Here is a 24,112-nt window from a genome sequence, read left to right as displayed (position 1 = left end):
ACTCTGAGATCTGAGATAACAAGGTGTTGAGCTGGACGAACACAGCAGGCCAAGCAGCATCAGAGGAGCAGGAAAGCTGATGTTTCCGGCCTGAAGTAGGCCCCCTGAGGGGGGGAAAGGGGGGGGAAAGGGGGGGGAAAGGGGGGGGAAAGGGGGGGGGGAAAGGGGGGGGGGGAAAGGGGGGGGGGAAAGGGGGGGGGGAAAGGGGGGGAAAGGGGGGGGGAGGGGGAGGGGGGGAGAAGGGGGGGAGAAGGGGGGGAGAAGGGGGGGAGAAGGGGGGGAGAAGGGGGGGGAGAAGGGGGGGGAGAAGGGGGGGAGAAGGGGGGGGAGGGGGAAAAGGGGGGAAGGGGGGAAGGGGGGGGAAGGGGGGGGAAGGGGGGGGAAGGGGGGGGAGGGGGGGGGAGGGGGGGGGGAGGGGGGGGGAGGGGGGGGGAGGGGGGGGGAGGGGGGGGGAGGGGGGGGGGAGGAGGGGGGGGAAGGGGGGAGGGGGAAAAGGGGGGGGAGGGGGGGAAGGGGGGGGAAGGGGGGGGTAAGGGGGGGGGGAAGGGGGGGGAAGGGGGGGGGGAAGGGGGGGGGGAAGGGGGGGGGGAAGGGGGGGGGAAGGGGGGGGAAGGGGGGGGAAGGGGGGGGGAAGGGGGGGGGGGAAGGGGGGGGGAAAGGGGGGGGGAAAGGGGGGGGGAAAGGGGGGGGAGGGGGGGGGGAGGGGGGGGGGGGAAGGGGGGGGGAGGGGGGGGGGGAGGGGGGGGGGGGAAGGGGGGGGGAGGAAGGGGGGGGAGAAGGGGGGGGGAGAAGGGGGGGGGAAGGGGGGGGGGAAGGGGGGGGGGAAGGGGGGGGGGAAGGGGGGGGGGAAGGGGGGGGGGAAGGGGGGGGGAGAAGGGGGGGGGGAAGGGGGGGGGGAAGGGGGGGAGGGGAAGGGGGGAGGGGAAGGGGGGAGGGGGGGGAAGGGGGGGGGGGGGAGAGGGGGAGAGGGGAGAGGGGGAGAGGGGGGGGGGAAGGGGGGGGGAAGGGGGGGGGAAGGGGGGGGGAAGGGGGGGGGAGGGGGGGGGAGGGGGGGGGGAGGGGGGGGAGGGGGGAGGGGGGGAGGGGGGGAAGGGGGGGGAAGGGGGGGGAAGGGGGGGGGGAAGGGGGGGGGGAAGGGGGGAAGGGGGGGGGGGAAGGGGGGGGGGAAGGGGGGGGGGAAGGGGGGGAGGGGGGGGGGAAGGGGGGAGGGGGGGGGAAGGGGGGGAGGGGGGGGGGAAGGGGGGGGGGGAAGGGGGGGAGGGGGGGGGAAGGGGGGGGGGGAGGGGGGGGGGAGGGGGGGGGGGAGGGGGGGGGGGAGGGGGGGGAGGGGGGGGAGGGGGGGGGAGGGGGGGGGAGGGGGGGGGGGAAGGGGGGGAAGGGGGGGGAAGGGGGGGGAGGGGGGGGAGGGGGGGGGAGGGGGGGGAGGGGGGGGAAGGGGGGGAAGGGGGGAAGGGGGGGGGAGGAAGGGGGGGGGGAAGGGGGGGGGAAGGGGGGGGGGGGGGGGAAGGGGGGAGGGGGGGGAAGGGGGGAGGGGGGGGAAGGGGGGAGGGGGGGGGAAGGGGGGGGGGGAGGGGAGGGGGGGGAGGGGGGGAGGGGGGGGAGGGGGGGAGGGGGTTGGGGGTTTGGGGGGGGGGGGAGGGGGTTGGGGGGGGGGAGGGGGTTGGGGGGGGGGAGGGGGTTGGGGGAAGAGACAAGCTGGGCTGGTTTTGGATGCAGTGGGGGGAGGGGAGATTTTAAAGCTTGAGAAGTCTTGGAGACTGCTTTGCAGAACACATGAACAACTGCACCTCTCAGTGATGCACAACACATCCTCCATTAAACTACACCAGCCCAGCCTGTCTCTGCCTCCCTAACCTGTTCTTCCTCTCACCCATCCCTTCCTCCCACCTCAAGCTACACCTCCATTTCTTACTTACTAACCTCATCCCACCTCCTTGACCTGTCTGTCTTCCCTGGACTGACCTATCCCCTCCCCACCTCCCCACCTATACTCTCCTCTCCACCTATCTTCTTTTCTCTCCATCTTCGGTCCGCCTCCCCCTCTCTCCCTATTTATTCCAGTTCCCTCTCCCCATCCCCCTCTCCGATGAAGGGTCTAGGCCCAAAACGTCAGCTTTTGTGCTCCTGGGATGCTGCTTGGCCTGCTGTGTTCATCCAGCCTCACACTTTATTATCACAGAACAACAGATGACTGTTTACCAGAGCCTGCTTGGTAACCATCATCATAGCAATGCAAGATTGTTTTTGTTGGAAATTTTCAGTCTGATCTCATCCATAGCCCAAGGGAAAACAGCAGGTGACAGGTCCCTCAGGCCCCTACTCCCTGTAAACAGAGACTGTGGAAAACAGAAGGCCACTAATCACCTCCCAACCCACACAGGCTCACTCCCTGATAACAAGGTGTGGGGCTGGATGAACACAGCAGGCCAAGCAGCATCTCAGGAGCACACAAGCTGACGTTTCTGGCCTCTGAAGAGGGGTCTAGGCCCGAAATGTCAGTTTTTGTGCCCCTGATGCTGCTGTGTTCTTCCAGCCCCACACCTTGTTGTCTCAGATTCCCCAGTATCTGCAGTTCCCATCATCTCAGGCTCACCCCCTGCCCGGTCTATCTTCAGAGCCCCGCAAATGTTCTCGGTGTTCATGCAGGGACTGCCTGACGAGAATGCCCAGGTCTCTCAGGCCATGGTCCATGTGGGACTGACAGGAGTGAGGGGGCTGTTTGTGACTGGCGCGGCGACTCCCAGTACCAGCATTCCCGGGCCAACGTAGGCACAACTTAGATACACATTATGTACACTATAATAACTAATAAAATAAAGCATTAGCTTATCTCCGAGCTATTTATAAATCATGAGACAATATTAAATACCAATACTCGATGTGAACCTCCAACCCCATTCTCACTTCCACGTCCACCTCACAGCGTCAAGCCTGCGCACTGAGCGGTCACATGACCTTCACTGGGGGTGGGGCCAAGGGCAGGCGCGAAAACCCTGCGACAGGCAGTGGACCAATAGGAAAAAGGAGCGCGCGGGGCCAGGCGTGGGGAAGGGCGGGCTCGGTTTCCGGGGCAACGGAGAAGACCAACAACAACTGACATTTATGCGATGCCTAGAACGTCCTCAGGTAAGAGAAACTTCCCTCAGGGAGGGAGGGAGGGAGGGAGAAGGGTTTCAGCAGGCTCTGAATGGAGAAGAAATAGGCACACACAGAGAAGGGGCGGGCGGGTCAGGATAGAATTGTACAGCAGGCAGGCCATTCGGCCCATCCAGCCCATACTGGGTTTATTCCTCCATTGGGCCTGCCCTCTCTTACCTCATCTCCATCGATCATTCTGAGGTGATTCTGAAAGATAGGGTTTACATGCATTTGGAGAGGCAGGGACCGATGAGGGGTAGCCAGCACAGCTTTGATTGATTGAATAATTTATTGTCACGTGTATTCAATGTGAAAGTGCAGTGAGAAGTGTGTACCTTAACCATACCCACATGGCACCATTCACATTAACTTAATAATATGATAAGGGAAAAAGATAACTTAAGAGAGTCCAACTTTCCTTTCCACTGCCGCATTCCCATCAGGGATTTGCAGCCCTCAACATGCCTCCACCACAGCCCCACTCCCGGCTGCTTCACTGGCCCAATTGGTGGTAGGGTGCACGGTGAAAAAGAGTATAAAGATATCGTGATTGATTAGGTCAGGGTAAACCCTAAGGCTTTCTATAGTTATTTAAGGAATAAAAGAATGACGAAAGTAAGATTAGGGCCAATCAAGGAGAGTAGTGGGAAGTTGTGTGTGGAGTCAGAGGAGATAGGGAAAGCGCTAAATGAATATTTTTCAACAGTATTCACTCTAGAAAACAACAATGTTGTCGAGGTGAATACTGAGATACAGGCTACTAGACTAGGTGGGATTGAGGTTCACAAGGAAGAAGTATTAGAAATCCTACAGAGGGTGAAGATAGATAAGTCCCTTGGGCTGGATGGGATTTATCCTCGGATTCTCTGGGAAGCCAGGGAGGAGATTGCCGAGCCTTTGGTATCGATCTTTAACTCGTCATTGTCTACAGAAATAGTGCCAGATGACTGGAGGACAGCAAATGTGGTTCCCCTGTTCAAGAAGGGGAGTAGAGACAACCCTGGTAATTATAGACCAGTGAGCCTTACCTCAGTTGTTGGTAAAGTGTTGGAAAAGATTATAAGAGATAGGATTTATAATCATCTAGAAAAGAATAAATTGATTAGGGATAGTCAACACGGTTTTGTGAAGGGATGGTCGCGCCTCACAAATCTTATTGATTTCTTTGAGAAGGTGACCAAACAGGTAGATGAGAGTAAACCGGTTGATGTGGTGTATATGGATTTCAGCAAGGCGTTCGATAAGCTTCCCCACAATAAGCTATTGTACAAAATGCAGAGGAATGGAATTGTGGCAGATATAGCAGTTTGGATCGGAAATTGGCTTGCTGAAAGAAGACAGAGGATGGTAGTTGATGGGAAATGTTCATCCTGGAGAGCAGTTACTAGTGGTGTACCGCAAGGGTCGGTGTTGGGTCCACTGTTGTTTATCATTTTTATAAATGACCTGGATGAGGGCGTAGAAGGATGGGTTAGTAAATTTGCAGACGACACTAAGGTCGATGGAGTTGTGGATAGTGACGAAGGATGCTGTAGGTTGCAGAGAGACATAGATAAGCTGCAGAGCTGAGAGGTGGCAAATGGAGTTTAATGCAGACAAGTGTGAGGTGATGCACTTTGGTAGGAGTAACCAGAAGGCAAAGTACAGGGCTAATGGTAAGATTCTTAGTAGTGTAGATGAGCAGAGAGATCTCGGTGTCCATGTACACAGATCCTTGAAAGTTGCCACCCAGGTTGACAGGTCTGTTAAGAAGGCATACAGTGTTTTAGCTTTTATTAATAGAGGGATCGAGTTCCGGAACCAAGAGGTTATGGTGAAGCTGTACAAAACTCTGGTGCGGCTGCACTTGGTGTATTGTGTACAGTTCTGGTTACCGCATTTATAAGAATGGTGTGAAAGCTTTGGAAAGGGTGCAGAGGAGATTTACTAGGATGTTGCCTGGTATGGAGGGAAGGTCTTACGAGGAAAGGCTGAGGGACTTGAGGCTGTTTTCATTTCAGAGAAGAAGGTTGAGAGGTGACTTAATTGAAACATATAAAATAATCAGAGGGTTAGATAGGGTGGATAGGGAGAGTCTTTTTCCTAGGATGGTGATGGCTAGCACGAGGGGGAATAGCTTTAAATTGATGGGTGAAAGATATAGGACAGATGTCAGAGGTAGTTTCTTTACTCAGAGAGTAGTAAGGGAATGGAACGCTTTGCCTGCAACGGTAGTAGATTCGCCAACTTTAAGTACATTTAAGACGTCATTGGATAAGCATATGGACGTACATGGAATAGTGTAGGTTAGATGGGCTTGAGATCGGTATGACAGGTCGGCACAACATCGAGGGCCGAAGGGCCTGTTCTGTGCTGTAATGTTCTATGTTCTAGGTCAATGGGCTGAAGAATGGCAGATGGAGTTTTACATGGAAAAATGCGACATAGCATATTTTGGTGAGACAAACGAGGATGAAGAGAAATTTGTTAAGTCTGTTCAGAAAGAATTTCTCATACAGTATGTGGATGGCCCTACTAGAGAAGGGGCTAAACATGACCTCCTGTTGGGAAATAAGGCAGGGCAAGTGACAGAGGTGTCCAGTGACCATAATTACCATTAGTTTTAAAATAGCTGTGGAAAAGGATAGGTTTGGTCCACAGGTTAAAATTTTAAATTGGGGCAAGGCCAATTTTGATGGTCTTAAACAGGAACTTTCAAAAGTTGATTTGGGGAGGTTGTTTAAAGGCAAAGGGATATCTGGCAAGTGGAATGCTTTCAACAGTAAGTTAATGAGGGTTCAGGACCAACATATTCCTGTTAGAGTGAAGGGTGAGGCTGGCAGGAGTAGGGAACCCTGGATGACTACAGTTATTGAGGCCCTAGTCAAGAAAAAGAAGGAGACATATGACATGTATAGGCAGATGTGATCAAGAGCATAGAGGGCATCAGAATATACTTGAGAGAAATCAGGACAGATAAAAGGGGACAAGAGATAGCTTTGTCAAATAAGGGAAAGGAGAATCAAAAGAGATTTGTATCATTGACATCCATGGGTAAAATGCCTGAAGATTGGAGGGTGGTGCCATTATTTAAGAAAGGCTGTTGGGAAATGCCTGCTAACTACAACCTGGTGAGCCTAAAGTCTATGATGGGTGAGTTGTTAGAGCGGATTCTGAGAGACAGGATGGACAGGCATTTGGACAAGCAAGGACTCATTTGGGATAGTCAGCGTGGCTTTGTGTGTGGGAAATTGTGTCACACAAATTTGATTGAATTTTTTGAAGGGATGACCAAGCAGGTAGATGAGGGCAGTGTAGTACATGTTGTTTACATGGACTTTGACAAATTACTGCCTAGTACGTTGTTGAGTAAGGTTAAATCTCATGGGATCCAGGAAGACCTAGTCAATTAGATACAAAATTGGCTTGACAGTAGGAGACAGAGCGTGGTGGTACAGGGTTGTTTTTTAAACTGGAGGCCTGCGACCAGCAGTGTGCTGCAGGGATCGATGATGGATGATGAGAATTTAGGAAATATGGTTAGTAAGTTTGTGGATGACACCAAGAATGGTGCTATAATGTACAATGAAAAAGATTGTCTAGGAATGCAGCAAGATCTTCATCAACTGGGCCAGTAGACTGAGGAATGGCAGATGGAGTTTAATTTAGGTAAATGCAAGGTGTTGCATTTTGGTGGGTCAAACCAGGGCAGGACTTATACTGTCAACGGTCAGGCCCTGGGGAGTGTTACAGAACAAAGATATCTAGCGGTACAGATTCATAGCTCCTTGAAAGTGGAATCACAGATAGACAGGATGGTGAAGGAGATTTTTGGCATGCTTGCTTTTATTGGTAGAGCATTGAGTATAGATTGGACGTCTTTTTGCAGCTGTACAAGATGTTGGTGAGGCCACATTTGGAGTACTGCATGCAATTGTGGTCACCTTACTACAAAAAGGATATTATTAAATTAGAAAGAGTGCAGAAAAGATTTACTAGAAAGCTACCTGGGCTGGAAGGTTTGTGTTATATGAAGAGGTTGGATAGGTTGGGACTTTTTTCCCTGGAGCGTGGGAGACTGAGGGGTGACCTTACAGAGGTATATAAAATCATACGAGGCATAGGTAAAGTAGATAGCCAACAGCTTTCCTCCATGGTAAGGGAGTCTAAAACTAGAGGGCATATGTTTTAAGGTGAGCGGGGAGAGACACAAAAGGGTCCAGAGGGACAAATGTTTTCACACAGACGGTGGTGTGTGGCTAAAACAGGCTACCAGAGGTAGTGGTGGAAGCAAGTACAATGTTGTCATTCAAGAAACATTTATACAGGTACATGGATGGAATAGGTATTGAGTGAAAAGGACCAAACACAGACAAATAGGGTTAGCTAAATTATGAAAACTGGGTGGTATGGGCAAGTGGGGTGAAGAGCCTGCTCCGATGCTGTAGACCTCTATGATTCTTTGACTCTAAGGGCAGGATTTATATAATTAGTGGTATGGCTCTGGTTAGTGCTGTAGAACAGAGAGATGTAGGGGTTCCGGTACATAATTCTTTGAAATTTGCATCACATGCAGGCAGGGTGGTTAAGAAGATGCTTACCACACTTGCCTTCACTGCTCAGACCTTTGAAACAAGGCCTGGTATGTGGGATAGGAGGCTGGGACATGGGACAGTTTAGGCCCTAAAATTATTTAACTCGATATTGAGTCTGGAGGGCTGCAGGGTCCCCAAGCGGAAAATGAGGTGTTGTTCTTTGGGCTTTGCTGGAATACTGCAGCAAGCCAGAGACAGAGATGTTGGCCAAGGAACAGGGTGGTGCCTTAAACTGACAGGCAACAGCTAGTTCAGAGTCTTTTTTGCGGGCAGAACATAGATGTTCTGCGAAGAGGTCACCCAGTCCCTGCCTTGTTTCCCCAAAGTAGAGGAGACCACATTGTGAGCATTGAATGCAGTAGACTAGATTCTGGGAAGTGCAGGCAAAGTGTTGCTACACCTGGAAGGGATGTTTGGGCCCTTGGATTCTGAGGAGGCAGGAGCTAAATGGGCAGGTGTTGCACCTTCGCTGGTTACAGGGGAAGATGCCATAGGGCTGTTGGGAAGGTGTTGGGGGTGAAGGAAGAGTGGACCAGGGTATCCCAGAGGGAACGGTCCCTGCAGAAGGTGGACAAGGGAGGAGAGGGGAATATTTGTCTGGTGGTGGCATCTTGCTGGATGTGGTAGAAATGGCATCTTATGATCTTCTGGATGTGGATGCTGGTGGGATGGTAGGTGAGAATAAGGGAAATCCTATCACTGTTGCAGGAGGGAAGAGAAGGGGTGAGGATGGAAGAGCAGGAGATGGGTTGGACCTGGTTAAGGGTCCCGTTGACAGTGGTGCTGGGGAATCCTCACTTGAGGAAGAAGGTGGACGTTTCAGATGCTCCCTTGTCGAAGTTGGCTTCATCTGAACATGTAGGATGGAGATTGAGGAGCTGAGAGAATGGGATGGAGTCTTTACAGGAAGTGGGGTGTGAGGATGTATAGTCCAGGTAGCAATGAGAGTCAGTGGGTTTGTAGTGGCCAGTCTATCCCCAGAGATGGCATCAGAAATGTTGACAAAAGGAAGGGAGGAGTCAGAGATAGACCAGGTGAAAGTGAGGGCAGGGTGGAAATTGGTGGCGAAATTGATGAAGTTTTCCAATTCCGGATGAGAGAGGGAAGCAGCTCAGACAATATCATCGATGTATTGGAGGAAGAGTTGTGGGTGGGGGCCTGAATAGGACTGGAAAAAGGAATGCTCCACGTACCCCACAAAGAAAAACTGGGACCCATGCATATACCCATGGCTACCCCTCTGGCCTGAAGAAAATGAGAGGAGTGAAAAGAGAAGTTGGCAAGGGTGAGGTCAAGCTTGGCCAAGCAGAGGATGGTGGGGTGAGTGGGGATGGTTCAGGCCTTTGCTCCAGGAAGAAGCGGAAAGCCCTAAGACCCTCCTGGTGGGGCACGGATGTGTCAGAGGATTGAGCATCCATGGTAAAGAGGAGGTGGCTGGAACGGGCCAACTGGAAGTTTTGAAACCAGTGTAAGGCGTCCGAGGAATCATGAATGTACGTGGGTAGGGATTGGATCAGGGGAGAGAAGACTGAGTCAAGGTAGGTGCAGGCTGCAACAATGAGCCTACCCTGTTTGAGGATTTCTGGGAGGAGGTAGAAGTGAGCTGTGTGGGGCTGGGGGACCATGAGCTTGGAAGTGGGGTGGGAGATCACCAGATGAAATGAGAAGTTACATAATAGATATAGTGGCCTGATATGTCAATGGTGGGGTCATGGTCCAGGGGATGATAGGAGAAGGTATCAGTGAGCTGGTGATCAGCCTCTGCAATGTAGCGATCAGTATGTCAGACTACAATAGCACCACCCTTATCGGCAGGCTTAATAGCAAAGTCAGGGTCCGATCTAAGTGTACGGAGTGCAGTCAGTACAGAGGGAGATGATTTGGATTTGTTGAAGAGGGCAGAGAAAATGAGGCGATCGATATCACGTCAGTTCTGTGGAAGGGTCAATGGACCTGAAACGTTAACTCTGTTTTCTTCTTCACAGATGCTGCCAGACCTGCTGAGCTTTTCCAACAACTTTGTTTTTCTTCCCAGTCTATTGCATTCACTGCTCACAACGTGGTCTCCTCTACAATGGGGAAACGAAGCACAGATTGGCTGACCGCTTCACAGAACATCTACGTTCTGTTTGCAAAAGAGACCCTGAACTACCTGTTGCCTGCCACTTTAATGCACCACCCTGTTCCCTGGCCAACATTTGTGTCTCTGGCTTGCTGCAGTATTCCAGCAAAGCTCAAAGATCGGCACCTCATTTTCCACTTGGGGACCCTGCAGCCCTGCAGAATCAATATCAAGTTCAATAATTTTAGGATCTAAACTCTCCCATGTCCCAGCCCCCTACCACACACACCAGACCTTGTTACCACATAGCTTGTCATTACACACCACCACCTGTTGTTAGTCACTATTAGTCCCCATTAGCAACTATTCACCCTTGCAGCCTCATTGTTATCAACTCCTTGTCTGTCCAACTGCTCTTCTCTCTCTTTAGGCTGTATCCTATTGTTTACTCCCTACCTATCCCCTTCCCTTTTTACTGCATATAAACTGATGTTTTCCCAGCCACCATCAGTTTGAGGAAGGGTCACTAGACCCAAAACGTTAACTCTGTTTTTCCCCTTCGCAGATGTTGCCCGACCTGCTGATCCTTCCCAGCAACTTTATTTTTATTCCTGATTTACAGCATCCACAGTTCTCTCAGTTTTTATTTACTGGGATGCAGCTAGGAATGGAAGGTTTGAGTTATAAAGATAGGCTGGAACTTTTTTCACTGGAGTGCAGGAGGTTGAGAGATGACTTTATAGGAGGTTTATAAAGTCATGAGGGGCATAGATAAAGTGAATAGCAAAGGTTTCTCCCGAGGGTGAGTCAGTGCAAACACCACAGAAGGCATTCTGTCTGACACGTCACAGCTTGGTATGGCAACTGCTGTGCCTAGGACTGTAAGAAATTATAGAGTTGTAAACATAGCCCTGTCCATCACGCAAGCCAACCTTCCATCCATTGACTCCATCTATACTTCCTGCTATCTCAGGAAGACAGCCAACATAATCCACACCGGTTATAATGTCTTCCAACCTCTTCACTCAGACTAAAGATACTAAAGCTTAAACTTACGTACCAACAGATTCAAGAACAGCTTCTTTCCCGCTGTTATTAGACTTCTGAATGGACATCTCAAATTTTATGTAAATGCTGATCTCACTGTTTATGCACCTTCTCAGCAGCCATAACATTGCATTCCTCGCTCTGCTCTATTACCCTAATGTACTTTGTATGGTATGATCTGCCTGTCTTGCACGCAATACAAAACTTTCACTGTACCTAGGTACATGTGACAATGATAAATTAAATCAATATTTTTAAGACAAGAGGAGGAAAAATTTAAAAAGGACATGAGGGGCAACTTTTACAGAGAGTGTGGCTGGTGTGTGGAGTGAACTGCCAGAGGAAATGGTGGATGCAAGTACAGATACAACATTTAAGTGACATTTGGATAAGTACATGAATAGGAAAGATTTGGAGGGATATGGGACAAACACAGGCATGTAGGACTAGTTTGGTTTGGGACCATTGTTGGTGTGGACTAGTGGGACCGAAGGGCCTTTTTCCACACTGTGTGACTCTGTGACTGTACAACCCTCGATTCCTTTTTCTCACATGAAATTGTCTAGTTTTCCTTAACCATCAAACTCTCTGTAGCTACTGCCTGTGGAAGTGAGTCCCACATTCTCACCACGTTCTGGGTGAGAAAATTACTCCTGAATTTTACACCAAGTTGTATTTCTTGGTGAATGTTTTATGTCAAAAGTCTCTAATTCTGCTGTTCCCCACATTCTCTCTGTATCCACTCTGTCAAAACCCTTCGCCATTTTACATCAAACCAACGGGTCAACCATCAACATTCTTCTCTTCAATGAAATACGACTTCAGCCAAACCATCCATCTTCTGATCTGTGTCCTTCAAACTTCTCATATCATCCATGGGAATCCTCTCTAAATTGGCCCCAGTGCCATCTACTACATGAGATCCAGAACTACATACTTTACTCAACATGGCCTGATGAAACGTTCGAATTGTGGATGGCAACAGTTCAAGAAGGCAGCCCATCACCACTTTCTCAAGGACAACTAGGGACAGGCAATAAATGCTGGCCAGACAGCAATACCCATATCCCACAAATGAATAAAAAATAAGTAAGGTCTAAGGAAGGAATTCTATAATTTTAGGGATGAGGTATGTGAAGGCTGCTAATTGTAACATGTTCAAAATTGGGGATTCTAGAGGGTGAATCAGGAGCTGTAACCCAGTGAGAGTCAGGACCATCAGGGACTGTGTCCCAGTGAGAGTCAGCATCTTCAGGAACTGCATCCCAGTGAGAGTCAGCCCCTTCAGGAGCTGTATCCCAGTGAGAGTCAGCATCTTCAGAAACTTTATCCCAGTGAGAGACAGCATTTTCAGGAGCTGTATCCCAGTGAGAGTCAGGACCTTCAGGAATTGTATCGCAGTGAGAGTCAGGATCTTCAGGAGCTGTATCCCAGTGAGAGTCAGGACCTTCAGGGACTGTGTCCCAGTGAGAATCAGCATCTTCAGGAACTGCGTCCCAGTGAGAGTCAGCCCCTTCAGGAGCTGTATCCCAGTGATAATCAGCATCTTCAGGAACTGCGTCCCAGTGAGAGTCAGCCCCTTCAGGAGCTGTATCCCAGTGAGAGTCAGCATCTTCAGAAGCTTTATCCCAGTGAGATTCAGCACCTTCAGCAACTGTGTCCCAGTGAGAGTCAGCACCTTCAGGAACTGCATCCCAGTGAAATTCAGCACCTTCAGGGACTGTATCCCAGTGAGAGCCAGCACCTCAAGGGTCTAGGCCCGAAACGTCAGCTTTTGTGCTCCTGAGATGCTGCTTGGCCTGCTTTGTTCATCCAGCTTCACACTTTATTTCCTTCAGGGACTGTATCCCAGTGAGAGTCAGGACCCTCAGGAAATGTATCGCAGTGACAGTCAGCACCTTCAGGAACTGTGAGCCAGTGAGAGTCAGCATCTTCAGGAGCTGTATCCCAGTGAGATTCAGCACCTTCAGGGACTGTATCCCAGTGAGAGTCAGCACCTTCAGGGACTGAATCCCAGTGAGAGTCAGCCCCTTCAGGAACTGTATCCCAGTGAGACTCAGCACCTTCAGGAACTGTATCCCAGTGAGACTCAGCATCTTCAGGAGCTGTATCCCAATGAAATTCAGCACCTTCAGGGATTGTATCTCAGTGAAAGGCAGCACCTTCAGGGACTGCATCCCAGTGAGAGTCAGCACCTACAGGGACAGAGTCCCAGTGAGAGTCAGCATCTTCAGCAGCTGTATCCCAGTGAAATTCAGCACCTTCAGGAGCTGTATCCCAGTGAGAGTCAGCTCCTTCTGGAACTGTATCCCAGTGAGAGTCAGGACCTTCAGGAACTGTATATTAGTGAGAGTTAGCACCTTCAGGGACTGTATCCCAGTGAGATTCAGCACCTTCAGGAACTGTGAGCCAGTGAGAGTCAGCACCTTCAGGAACTGTATCCCAGTGAGAGTCAGCACCTTCAGGAACTGTATCCCAGTGAGAGTCAGGACCTTCAGGAACTGCGTCCCAGTGAGAGTCAGCCCCTTCAGGAGCTGTATCCCAGTGAGAGTCAGCACCTTCAGGAGCTATATCCCAGTGAGAGTCAGCACCTTCAGGGACTGTATCCCAGTGAGAGTCAGCATCTTCAGAAACTTTATCCCAGTGAGAGACAGCATTTTCAGGATCTGTATCCCAGTGAGAGTCAGGACCTTCAGGAACTGTATCGCAGTGAGAGTCAGGACCTTCAGGAGCTGTATCCCAGTGAGAGTCAGGACCTTCAGGGACTGTGTCCCAGTGAGAGTCAGCATCTTCAGGAACTGCGTCCCAGTGAGAGTCAGCCCCTTCAGGAGCTGTATCCCAGTGAGAGTCAGCATCTTCAGAAGCTTTATCCCAGTGAGATTCAGCACCTTCAGCAACTGTGTCCCAGTGAGAGTCAGCTCCTTCAGGAACTGTATCCCAGTGAGAGTCAGCACCTTCAGGAACTGCATCCCAGTGAGATTCAACACCTTCAGGGACTGTATCCCAGTGAAATTCAGCCCCTTCAGGGACCATGTCCCAGTGAGAGTCAGCACCTTCAGGAACTGTATCCCAGTGAAATTCAGCACCTTCAGGGACTGTATCCCAGTGAGAGCCAGCACCTCAAGGGTCTAGGCCCGAAACGGCAGCTTTTGTGCTCCTGAAATGCTGCTTGGCCTGCTGTGTTCATCCAGCTTCACACTTTATTACCTTCAGGGACTATATCCCAGTGAGAGTCAGGACCCTCAGGAAATGTGATCCAGTGAGAGTCAGCATCTTCAGGAGCTGTATCCCAGTGAGATTCAGCACCTTCAGGGACTGTATCCCAGTGAGAGTCAGCATCTTCAGAAACTTTATCCCAGTGAGAGACAGCATTTTCAGGATCTGTATCCCAGTGAGAGTCAGGACCTTCAGGAACTGTATCGCAGTGAGAGTCAGGACCTTCAGGAGCTGTATCCCAGTGAGAGTCAGGACCTTCAGGGACTGTATCCCAGTGAGAGTCAGCACCTTCAGGGACTGAATCCCAGTGAGAGTCAGCCCCTTCAGGAACTGTATCCCAGTGAGAGTCAGCCCCTTCAGGAACTGTATCCCAGTGAGAGTCAGCACCTTCAGGGACTGTATCCCAGTGAGAGTCAGCTCCTTCAGGGATTGTATCTCAATGAGAGTCAGCATCTGCAGCAGCTGTATCCCAGTGAAATTCAGCACCTTCAGGAGCTGTATCCCAGTGAGAGTCAGCTCCTTCAGGAACTGCATCCCAGTGAGAGTCAGGACCTTAAGGAACTGTATATTAGTGAGAGTTAGCACCTTCAGGGACTGTATCCCAGTGAGATTCAGCACCTTCAGGAGCTGTATCCCAGTGAGACTCAGCATCTTCAAGAGCTGTATCCCAGTGAGAGTCAGCATCTTTAGGAGCTGTGTGCCAGTTAGAGTCAGCATCTTCAGGAGCTGTGTGCCAGTGAAATTCAGCACCTTCAGCGACTGTATCCCAGTGAGAGTCAGGACCTTCAGGAACTGTATCGCAGTGAGAGTCAGGACCTTCAGGAACTGCATCCCAGTGAGAGTCAGGACCTTCAGGAAATGTATATTAGTGAGAGTCAGCACCTTCGGGGACTGTATCCCATTGGGAGTCAGGACCCTCAGGAAACGTATCGCAGTGAGAGTCAGCACCTTCAGGAGCTGTATCCCAGTGAAATTCAGCACCTTCAGGAGCTGTATCCCAGTGAGAGTCAGCACCTTCAGGAACTGTATCCCAGTGAGAGTCAGCACCTTCAGGAGCTGTATCCCAGTGAGATTCAGCACCTTCAGGAACTGTATCCCAGTGAGAGTCAGCACCTTCAGGAACTGTATCCCAGTGAGAGTCAGCACCTTCAGGAGCTGTATCCCAGTGAGATTCAGCACCTTCAGGAACTGTATCCCAGTGAGAATCAGCACCTTCAGGAACTGTATCCCAGTGAGAGTCAGCACCTTCAGGAACTGTATCCCAGTGAGAGTCAGCATCTTCAGGAACTGTATCGCAGTGAGAGTCAGGACCTTCAGGAACTGTATCCCTGTGAGAGTCAGGACCTTCAGGAACTGCATCCCAGTGAGAGTCAGCACCTTCAGGAACTGTATCCCAGTGAGATTCAGCACCTTCAGGAACTGTATCCCAGTGAGAGTCAGCACCTTCAGGAACTGTATCCCAGTGAGAGTCAGCACCTTCAGGAGCTGTATCCCAGTGAGATTCAGCACCTTCAGGAACTGTATCCCAGTGAGAATCAGCACCTTCAGGAGCTGTATCCCAGTGAGAGTCAGCACCTTCAGGAACTGTATCCCAGTGAGAGTCAGCATCTTCAGGAACTGTATCGCAGTGAGAGTCAGGACCTTCAGGAACTGTATCCCTGTGAGAGTCAGGACCTTCAGGAACTGCATCCCAGTGAGAGTCAGCACCTTCAGGAACTGCATCCCAGTGAGAGTCAGCACCTTCAGGAACTGTATCCCAGTGAGATTCAGCATCTTCAGGAACTGTATCACAGTGAGAGTCAGGACCTTCAGGAACTGTATCCCAGTGAGAGTCAGGACCTTCAGGAACTGTATCCCAGTGAGAGTCAGCACCTTCAGGAACTGTATCCCAGTGAGAATCAGCACCTTCAGGAACTGTATCCCAGTGAGAGTCAGCATCTTCAGGAACTGTATCGCAGTGAGAGTCAGGACCTTCAGGAACTGTATCCCAGTGAGAGTCAGCACCTTCAGGAACTGTATCCCAGTGAGAGTCAGCACCTTCAGGAACTGTATCCCAGTGAGAATCAGCACCTTCAGGAACTGTATCCCTGTGAGAGTCAGGACCTTCAGGAGCTGTATCCCAGTGAGAGTCAGGACCTTCAGGAACTGTATCCCAGTGAGAATCAGCACCTTCAGGAACTGTATCGCAGTGAGAGTCAGGACCTTCAGGAACTGTATCCGAGTGAGAGTCAGGACCTTCAGGAACTGTATCCCAGTGAGAATCAGCACCTTCAGGAACTGTATCGCAGTGAGAGTCAGGACCTTCAGGAACTGTATCCCTGTGAGAGTCAGGACCTTCAGGAGCTGTATCCCAGTGAGAGTCAGGACCTTCAGGAACTGTATCCCAGTGAGAATCAGCACCTTCAGGAGCTGTATCCCAGTGAGAGTCAGGACCTTCAGGAACTGTATCCCAGTGAGAGTCAGCACCTTCAGGAACTGTATCCCTGTGAGAGTCAGGACCTTCAGGAGCTGTATCCCAGTGAGAGTCAGCATCTTCAGAAACTTTATCCCAGTGAGAGACAGCATTTTCAGGATCTGTATCCCAGTGAGAGTCAGGACCTTCAGGAACTGTATCGCAGTGAGAGTCAGGACCTTCAGGAGCTGTATCCCAGTGAGAGTCAGGACCTTCAGGGACTGTGTCCCAGTGAGAGTCAGCATCTTCAGGAACTGCGTCCCAGTGAGAGTCAGCCCCTTCAGGAGCTGTATCCCAGTGAGAGTCAGCATCTTCAGAAGCTTTATCCCAGTGAGATTCAGCACCTTCAGCAACTGTGTCCCAGTGAGAGTCAGCTCCTTCAGGAACTGTATCCCAGTGAGAGTCAGCACCTTCAGGAACTGCATCCCAGTGAGATTCAACACCTTCAGGGACTGTATCCCAGTGAAATTCAGCCCCTTCAGGGACCATGTCCCAGTGAGAGTCAGCACCTTCAGGAACTGTATCCCAGTGAAATTCAGCACCTTCAGGGACTGTATCCCAGTGAGAGCCAGCACCTCAAGGGTCTAGGCCCGAAACGGCAGCTTTTGTGCTCCTGAAATGCTGCTTGGCCTGCTGTGTTCATCCAGCTTCACACTTTATTACCTTCAGGGACTATATCCCAGTGAGAGTCAGGACCCTCAGGAAATGTGATCCAGTGAGAGTCAGCATCTTCAGGAGCTGTATCCCAGTGAGATTCAGCACCTTCAGGGACTGTATCCCAGTGAGAGTCAGCATCTTCAGAAACTTTATCCCAGTGAGAGACAGCATTTTCAGGATCTGTATCCCAGTGAGAGTCAGGACCTTCAGGAACTGTATCGCAGTGAGAGTCAGGACCTTCAGGAGCTGTATCCCAGTGAGAGTCAGGACCTTCAGGGACTGTATCCCAGTGAGAGTCAGCACCTTCAGGGACTGAATCCCAGTGAGAGTCAGCCCCTTCAGGAACTGTATCCCAGTGAGAGTCAGCACCTTCAGGGACTGTATCCCAGTGAGAGTCAGCTCCTTCAGGGATTGTATCTCAATGAGAGTCAGCATCTGCAGCAGCTGTATCCCAGTGAAATTCAGCACCTTCAGGAGCTGTATCCCAGTGAGAGTCAGCTCCTTCAGGAACTGCATCCCAGTGAGAGTCAGGACCTTAAGGAACTGTATATTAGTGAGAGTTAGCACCTTCAGGGACTGTATCCCAGTGAGATTCAGCACCTTCAGGAGCTGTATCCCAGTGAGACTCAGCATCTTCAAGAGCTGTATCCCAGTGAGAGTCAGCATCTTTAGGAGCTGTGTGCCAGTTAGAGTCAGCATCTTCAGGAGCTGTGTGCCAGTGAAATTCAGCACCTTCAGGGACTGTATCCCAGTGAGAGTCAGGACCTTCAGGAACTGTATCGCAGTGAGAGTCAGGACCTTCAGGAACTGCATCCCAGTGAGAGTCAGGACCTTCAGGAAATGTATATTAGTGAGAGTCAGCACCTTCGGGGACTGTATCCCATTGGGAGTCAGGACCCTCAGGAAACGTATCGCAGTGAGAGTCAGCACCTTCAGGAGCTGTATCCCAGTGAAATTCAGCACCTTCAGGAGCTGTATCCCAGTGAGAGTCAGCACCTTCAGGAACTGTATCCCAGTGAGAGTCAGCACCTTCAGGAGCTGTATCCCAGTGAGATTCAGCACCTTCAGGAACTGTATCCCAGTGAGAGTCAGCACCTTCAGGAGCTGTATCCCAGTGAGATTCAGCACCTTCAGGAACTGTATCCCAGTGAGAATCAGCACCTTCAGGAACTGTATCCCAGTGAGAGTCAGCACCTTCAGGAACTGTATCCCAGTGAGAGTCAGCATCTTCAGGAACTGTATCGCAGTGAGAGTCAGGACCTTCAGGAACTGTATCCCTGTGAGAGTCAGGACCTTCAGGAACTGCATCCCAGTGAGAGTCAGCACCTTCAGGAACTGTATCCCAGTGAGATTCAGCACCTTCAGGAACTGTATCCCAGTGAGAGTCAGCACCTTCAGGAACTGTATCCCAGTGAGAGTCAGCACCTTCAGGAGCTGTATCCCAGTGAGATTCAGCACCTTCAGGAACTGTATCCCAGTGAGAATCAGCACCTTCAGGAGCTGTATCCCAGTGAGAGTCAGCACCTTCAGGAACTGTATCCCAGTGAGAGTCAGCATCTTCAGGAACTGTATCGCAGTGAGAGTCAGGACCTTCAGGAACTGTATCCCTGTGAGAGTCAGGACCTTCAGGAAATGCATCCCAGTGAGAGTCAGCACCTTCAGGAACTGCATCCCAGTGAGAGTCAGCACCTTCAGGAACTGTATCCCAGTGAGAGTCAGCACCTTCAGGAACTGTATCCCAGTGAGATTCAGCATCTTCAGGAACTGTATCACAGTGAGAGTCAGGACCTTCAGGAACTGTATCCCAGTGAGAGTCAGCACCTTCAGGAACTGTATCCCAGTGAGAGTCAGCATCTTCAGGAACTGTATCGCAGTGAGAGTCAGCACCTTCAGGAACTGTATCCCATTGAGAGTCAGCACCTTCAGGAACTGTATCCCAGTGAGAATCAGCACCTTCAGGAACTGTATCCCTGTGAGAGTCAGGACCTTCAGGAGCTGTATCCCAGTGAGAGTCAGGACCTTCAGGAACTGTATCCCAGTGAGAATCAGCACCTTCAGGAACTGTATCGCAGTGAGAGTCAGGACCTTCAGGAACTGTATCCGAGTGAGAGTCAGGACCTTCAGGAACTGTATCCCAGTGAGAATCAGCACCTTCAGGAACTGTATCGCAGTGAGAGTCAGGACCTTCAGGAACTGTATCCCTGTGAGAGTCAGGACCTTCAGGAGCTGTATCCCAGTGAGAGTCAGGACCTTCAGGAACTGTATCCCAGTGAGAATCAGCACCTTCAGGAGCTGTATCCCAGTGAGAGTCAGGACCTTCAGGAACTGTATCCCAGTGAGAGTCAGCACCTTCAGGAACTGTATCCCTGTGAGAGTCAGGACCTTCAGGAGCTGTATCCCAGTGAGAGTCAGCATCTTCAGAAACTTTATCCCAGTGAGAGACAGCATTTTCAGGATCTGTATCCCAGTGAGAGTCAGGACCTTCAGGAACTGTATCGCAGTGAGAGTCAGGACCTTCAGGAGCTGTATCCCAGTGAGAGTCAGGACCTTCAGGGACTGTATCCCAGTGAGAGTCAGCACCTTCAGGGACTGAATCCCAGTGAGAGTCAGCCCCTTCAGGAACTGTATCCCAGTGAGAGTCAGCCCCTTCAGGAACTGTATCCCAGTGAGAGTCAGCACCTTCAGGGACTGTATCCCAGTGAGAGTCAGCTCCTTCAGGGATTGTATCTCAATGAGAGTCAGCATCTGCAGCAGCTGTATCCCAGTGAAATTCAGCACCTTCAGGAGCTGTATCCCAGTGAGAGTCAGCTCCTTCAGGAACTGCATCCCAGTGAGAGTCAGGACCTTAAGGAACTGTATATTAGTGAGAGTTAGCACCTTCAGGGACTGTATCCCAGTGAGATTCAGCACCTTCAGGAGCTGTATCCCAGTGAGACTCAGCATCTTCAAGAGCTGTATCCCAGTGAGAGTCAGCATCTTTAGGAGCTGTGTGCCAGTTAGAGTCAGCATCTTCAGGAGCTGTGTGCCAGTGAAATTCAGCACCTTCAGGGACTGTATCCCAGTGAGAGTCAGGACCCTCAGGAACTGTATCGCAGTGAGAGTCAGGACCTTCAGGAACTGCATCCCAGTGAGAGTCAGGACCTTCAGGAAATGTATATTAGTGAGAGTCAGCACCTTCGGGGACTGTATCCCATTGGGAGTCAGGACCCTCAGGAAACGTATCGCAGTGAGAGTCAGCACCTTCAGGAGCTGTATCCCAGTGAAATTCAGCACCTTCAGGAGCTGTATCCCAGTGAGAGTCAGCACCTTCAGGAACTGTATCCCAGTGAGAGTCAGCACCTTCAGGAGCTGTATCCCAGTGAGATTCAGCACCTTCAGGAACTGTATCCCAGTGAGAGTCAGCACCTTCAGGAACTGTATCCCAGTGAGAGTCAGCACCTTCAGGAGCTGTATCCCAGTGAGATTCAGCACCTTTAGGAACTGTATCCCAGTGAGAATCAGCACCTTCAGGAACTGTATCCCAGTGAGAGTCAGCACCTTCAGGAACTGTATCCCAGTGAGAGTCAGCATCTTCAGGAACTGTATCGCAGTGAGAGTCAGGACCTTCAGGAACTGTATCCCTGTGAGAGTCAGGACCTTCAGGAACTGCATCCCAGTGAGAGTCAGCACCTTCAGGAACTGTATCCCAGTGAGATTCAGCACCTTCTGGAACTGTATCCCAGTGAGAGTCAGCACCTTCAGGAACTGTATCCCAGTGAGAGTCAGCACCTTCAGGAGCTGTATCCCAGTGAGATTCAGCACCTTCAGGAACTGTATCCCAGTGAGAATCAGCACCTTCAGGAGCTGTATCGCAGTGAGAGTCAGGACCTTCAGGAACTGTATCCCTGTGAGAGTCAGGACCTTCAGGAACTGCATCCCAGTGAGAGTCAGCACCTTCAGGAACTGTATCCCAGTGAGAGTCAGCACCTTCAGGAACTGTATCCCAGTGAGATTCAGCATCTTCAGGAACTGTATCACAGTGAGAGTCAGGACCTTCAGGAACTGTATCCCAGTGAGAGTCAGCACCTTCAGGAACTGTATCCCAGTGAGAGTCAGCACCTTCAGGAACTGTATCCCAGTGAGAGTCAGCATCTTCAGGAACTGTATCGCAGTGAGAGTCAGGACCTTCAGGAACTGTATCCCAGTGAGAGTCAGCACCTTCAGGAACTGTATCCCAGTGAGAATCAGCACCTTCAGGAACTGTATCCCTGTGAGAGTCAGGACCTTCAGGAGCTGTATCCCAGTGAGAGTCAGGACCTTCAGGAACTGTATCCCAGTGAGAATCAGCACCTTCAGGAACTGTATCGCAGTGAGAGTCAGGACCTTCAGGAACTGTATCCGAGTGAGAGTCAGGACCTTCAGGAACTGTATCCCAGTGAGAATCAGCACCTTCAGGAACTGTATCGCAGTGAGAGTCAGGACCTTCAGGAACTGTATCCCTGTGAGAGTCAGGACCTTCAGGAGCTGTATCCCAGTGAGAGTCAGGACCCTCAGGAAATGTGATCCAGTGAGAGTCAGCATCTTCAGGAGCTGTATCCCAGTGAGATTCAGCACCTTCAGGGACTGTATCCCAGTGAGAGTCAGCATCTTCAGAAACTTTATCCCAGTGAGAGACAGCATTTTCAGGATCTGTATCCCAGTGAGAGTCAGGACCTTCAGGAACTGTATCGCAGTGAGAGTCAGGACCTTCAGGAGCTGTATCCCAGTGAGAGTCAGGACCTTCAGGGACTGTATCCCAGTGAGAGTCAGCACCTTCAGGGACTGAATCCCAGTGAGAGTCAGCCCCTTCAGGAACTGTATCCCAGTGAGAGTCAGCCCCTTCAGGAACTGTATCCCAGTGAGAGTCAGCACCTTCAGGGACTGTATCCCAGTGAGAGTCAGCTCCTTCAGGGATTGTATCTCAATGAGAGTCAGCATCTGCAGCAGCTGTATCCCAGTGAAATTCAGCACCTTCAGGAGCTGTATCCCAGTGAGAGTCAGCTCCTTCAGGAACTGCATCCCAGTGAGAGTCAGGACCTTAAGGAACTGTATATTAGTGAGAGTTAGCACCTTCAGGGACTGTATCCCAGTGAGATTCAGCACCTTCAGGAGCTGTATCCCAGTGAGACTCAGCATCTTCAAGAGCTGTATCCCAGTGAGAGTCAGCATCTTTAGGAGCTGTGTGCCAGTTAGAGTCAGCATCTTCAGGAGCTGTGTGCCAGTGAAATTCAGCACCTTCAGCGACTGTATCCCAGTGAGAGTCAGGACCTTCAGGAACTGTATCGCAGTGAGAGTCAGGACCTTCAGGAACTGCATCCCAGTGAGAGTCAGGACCTTCAGGAAATGTATATTAGTGAGAGTCAGCACCTTCGGGGACTGTATCCCATTGGGAGTCAGGACCCTCAGGAAACGTATCGCAGTGAGAGTCAGCACCTTCAGGAGCTGTATCCCAGTGAAATTCAGCACCTTCAGGAGCTGTATCCCAGTGAGAGTCAGCACCTTCAGGAACTGTATCCCAGTGAGAGTCAGCACCTTCAGGAGCTGTATCCCAGTGAGATTCAGCACCTTCAGGAACTGTATCCCAGTGAGAGTCAGCACCTTCAGGAACTGTATCCCAGTGAGAGTCAGCACCTTCAGGAGCTGTATCCCAGTGAGATTCAGCACCTTCAGGAACTGTATCCCAGTGAGAATCAGCACCTTCAGGAACTGTATCCCAGTGAGAGTCAGCACCTTCAGGAACTGTATCCCAGTGAGAGTCAGCATCTTCAGGAACTGTATCGCAGTGAGAGTCAGGACCTTCAGGAACTGTATCCCTGTGAGAGTCAGGACCTTCAGGAACTGCATCCCAGTGAGAGTCAGCACCTTCAGGAACTGTATCCCAGTGAGATTCAGCACCTTCAGGAACTGTATCCCAGTGAGAGTCAGCACCTTCAGGAACTGTATCCCAGTGAGAGTCAGCACCTTCAGGAGCTGTATCCCAGTGAGATTCAGCACCTTCAGGAACTGTATCCCAGTGAGAATCAGCACCTTCAGGAGCTGTATCCCAGTGAGAGTCAGCACCTTCAGGAACTGTATCCCAGTGAGAGTCAGCATCTTCAGGAACTGTATCGCAGTGAGAGTCAGGACCTTCAGGAACTGTATCCCTGTGAGAGTCAGGACCTTCAGGAACTGCATCCCAGTGAGAGTCAGCACCTTCAGGAACTGCATCCCAGTGAGAGTCAGCACCTTCAGGAACTGTATCCCAGTGAGATTCAGCATCTTCAGGAACTGTATCACAGTGAGAGTCAGGACCTTCAGGAACTGTATCCCAGTGAGAGTCAGGACCTTCAGGAACTGTATCCCAGTGAGAGTCAGCACCTTCAGGAACTGTATCCCAGTGAGAATCAGCACCTTCAGGAACTGTATCCCAGTGAGAGTCAGCATCTTCAGGAACTGTATCGCAGTGAGAGTCAGGACCTTCAGGAACTGTATCCCAGTGAGAGTCAGCACCTTCAGGAACTGTATCCCAGTGAGAGTCAGCACCTTCAGGAACTGTATCCCAGTGAGAATCAGCACCTTCAGGAACTGTATCCCTGTGAGAGTCAGGACCTTCAGGAGCTGTATCCCAGTGAGAGTCAGGACCTTCAGGAACTGTATCCCAGTGAGAATCAGCACCTTCAGGAACTGTATCGCAGTGAGAGTCAGGACCTTCAGGAACTGTATCCGAGTGAGAGTCAGGACCTTCAGGAACTGTATCCCAGTGAGAATCAGCACCTTCAGGAACTGTATCGCAGTGAGAGTCAGGACCTTCAGGAACTGTATCCCTGTGAGAGTCAGGACCTTCAGGAGCTGTATCCCAGTGAGAGTCAGGACCTTCAGGAACTGTATCCCAGTGAGAATCAGCACCTTCAGGAGCTGTATCCCAGTGAGAGTCAGGACCTTCAGGAACTGTATCCCAGTGAGAGTCAG

The 24,112-nt window shown here is 51.0% G+C and overlaps 1 protein-coding gene across 4 annotated transcripts in view; it reads left to right on the top strand.

The window, feature by feature from the left end:
* The first annotated feature begins 3,042 nt into the window (after positions 1–3,042).
* Positions 3,043–24,112, top strand: part of LOC125466144 (growth factor receptor-bound protein 7-like) — a 200,407-nt gene continuing 179,337 nt past the window's right edge. For 3 of the 4 annotated variants that reach the window (XM_059638667.1, XM_059638664.1, XM_059638661.1), the window contains exon 1: positions 3,043–3,126. The gene's annotated coding sequence lies outside the window, so the exon portion shown is untranslated. The remainder of the gene's footprint in view (positions 3,127–24,112) is intronic. The other variant, XM_059638662.1, reaches the window with a different exon arrangement.

This window comes from Stegostoma tigrinum, chromosome 31 (genome assembly GCF_030684315.1).
Source record: "Stegostoma tigrinum isolate sSteTig4 chromosome 31, sSteTig4.hap1, whole genome shotgun sequence".
NCBI lineage: Eukaryota > Metazoa > Chordata > Chondrichthyes > Orectolobiformes > Stegostomatidae > Stegostoma > Stegostoma tigrinum.
This window is presented reverse-complemented; position numbering and strand designations above follow the sequence as displayed.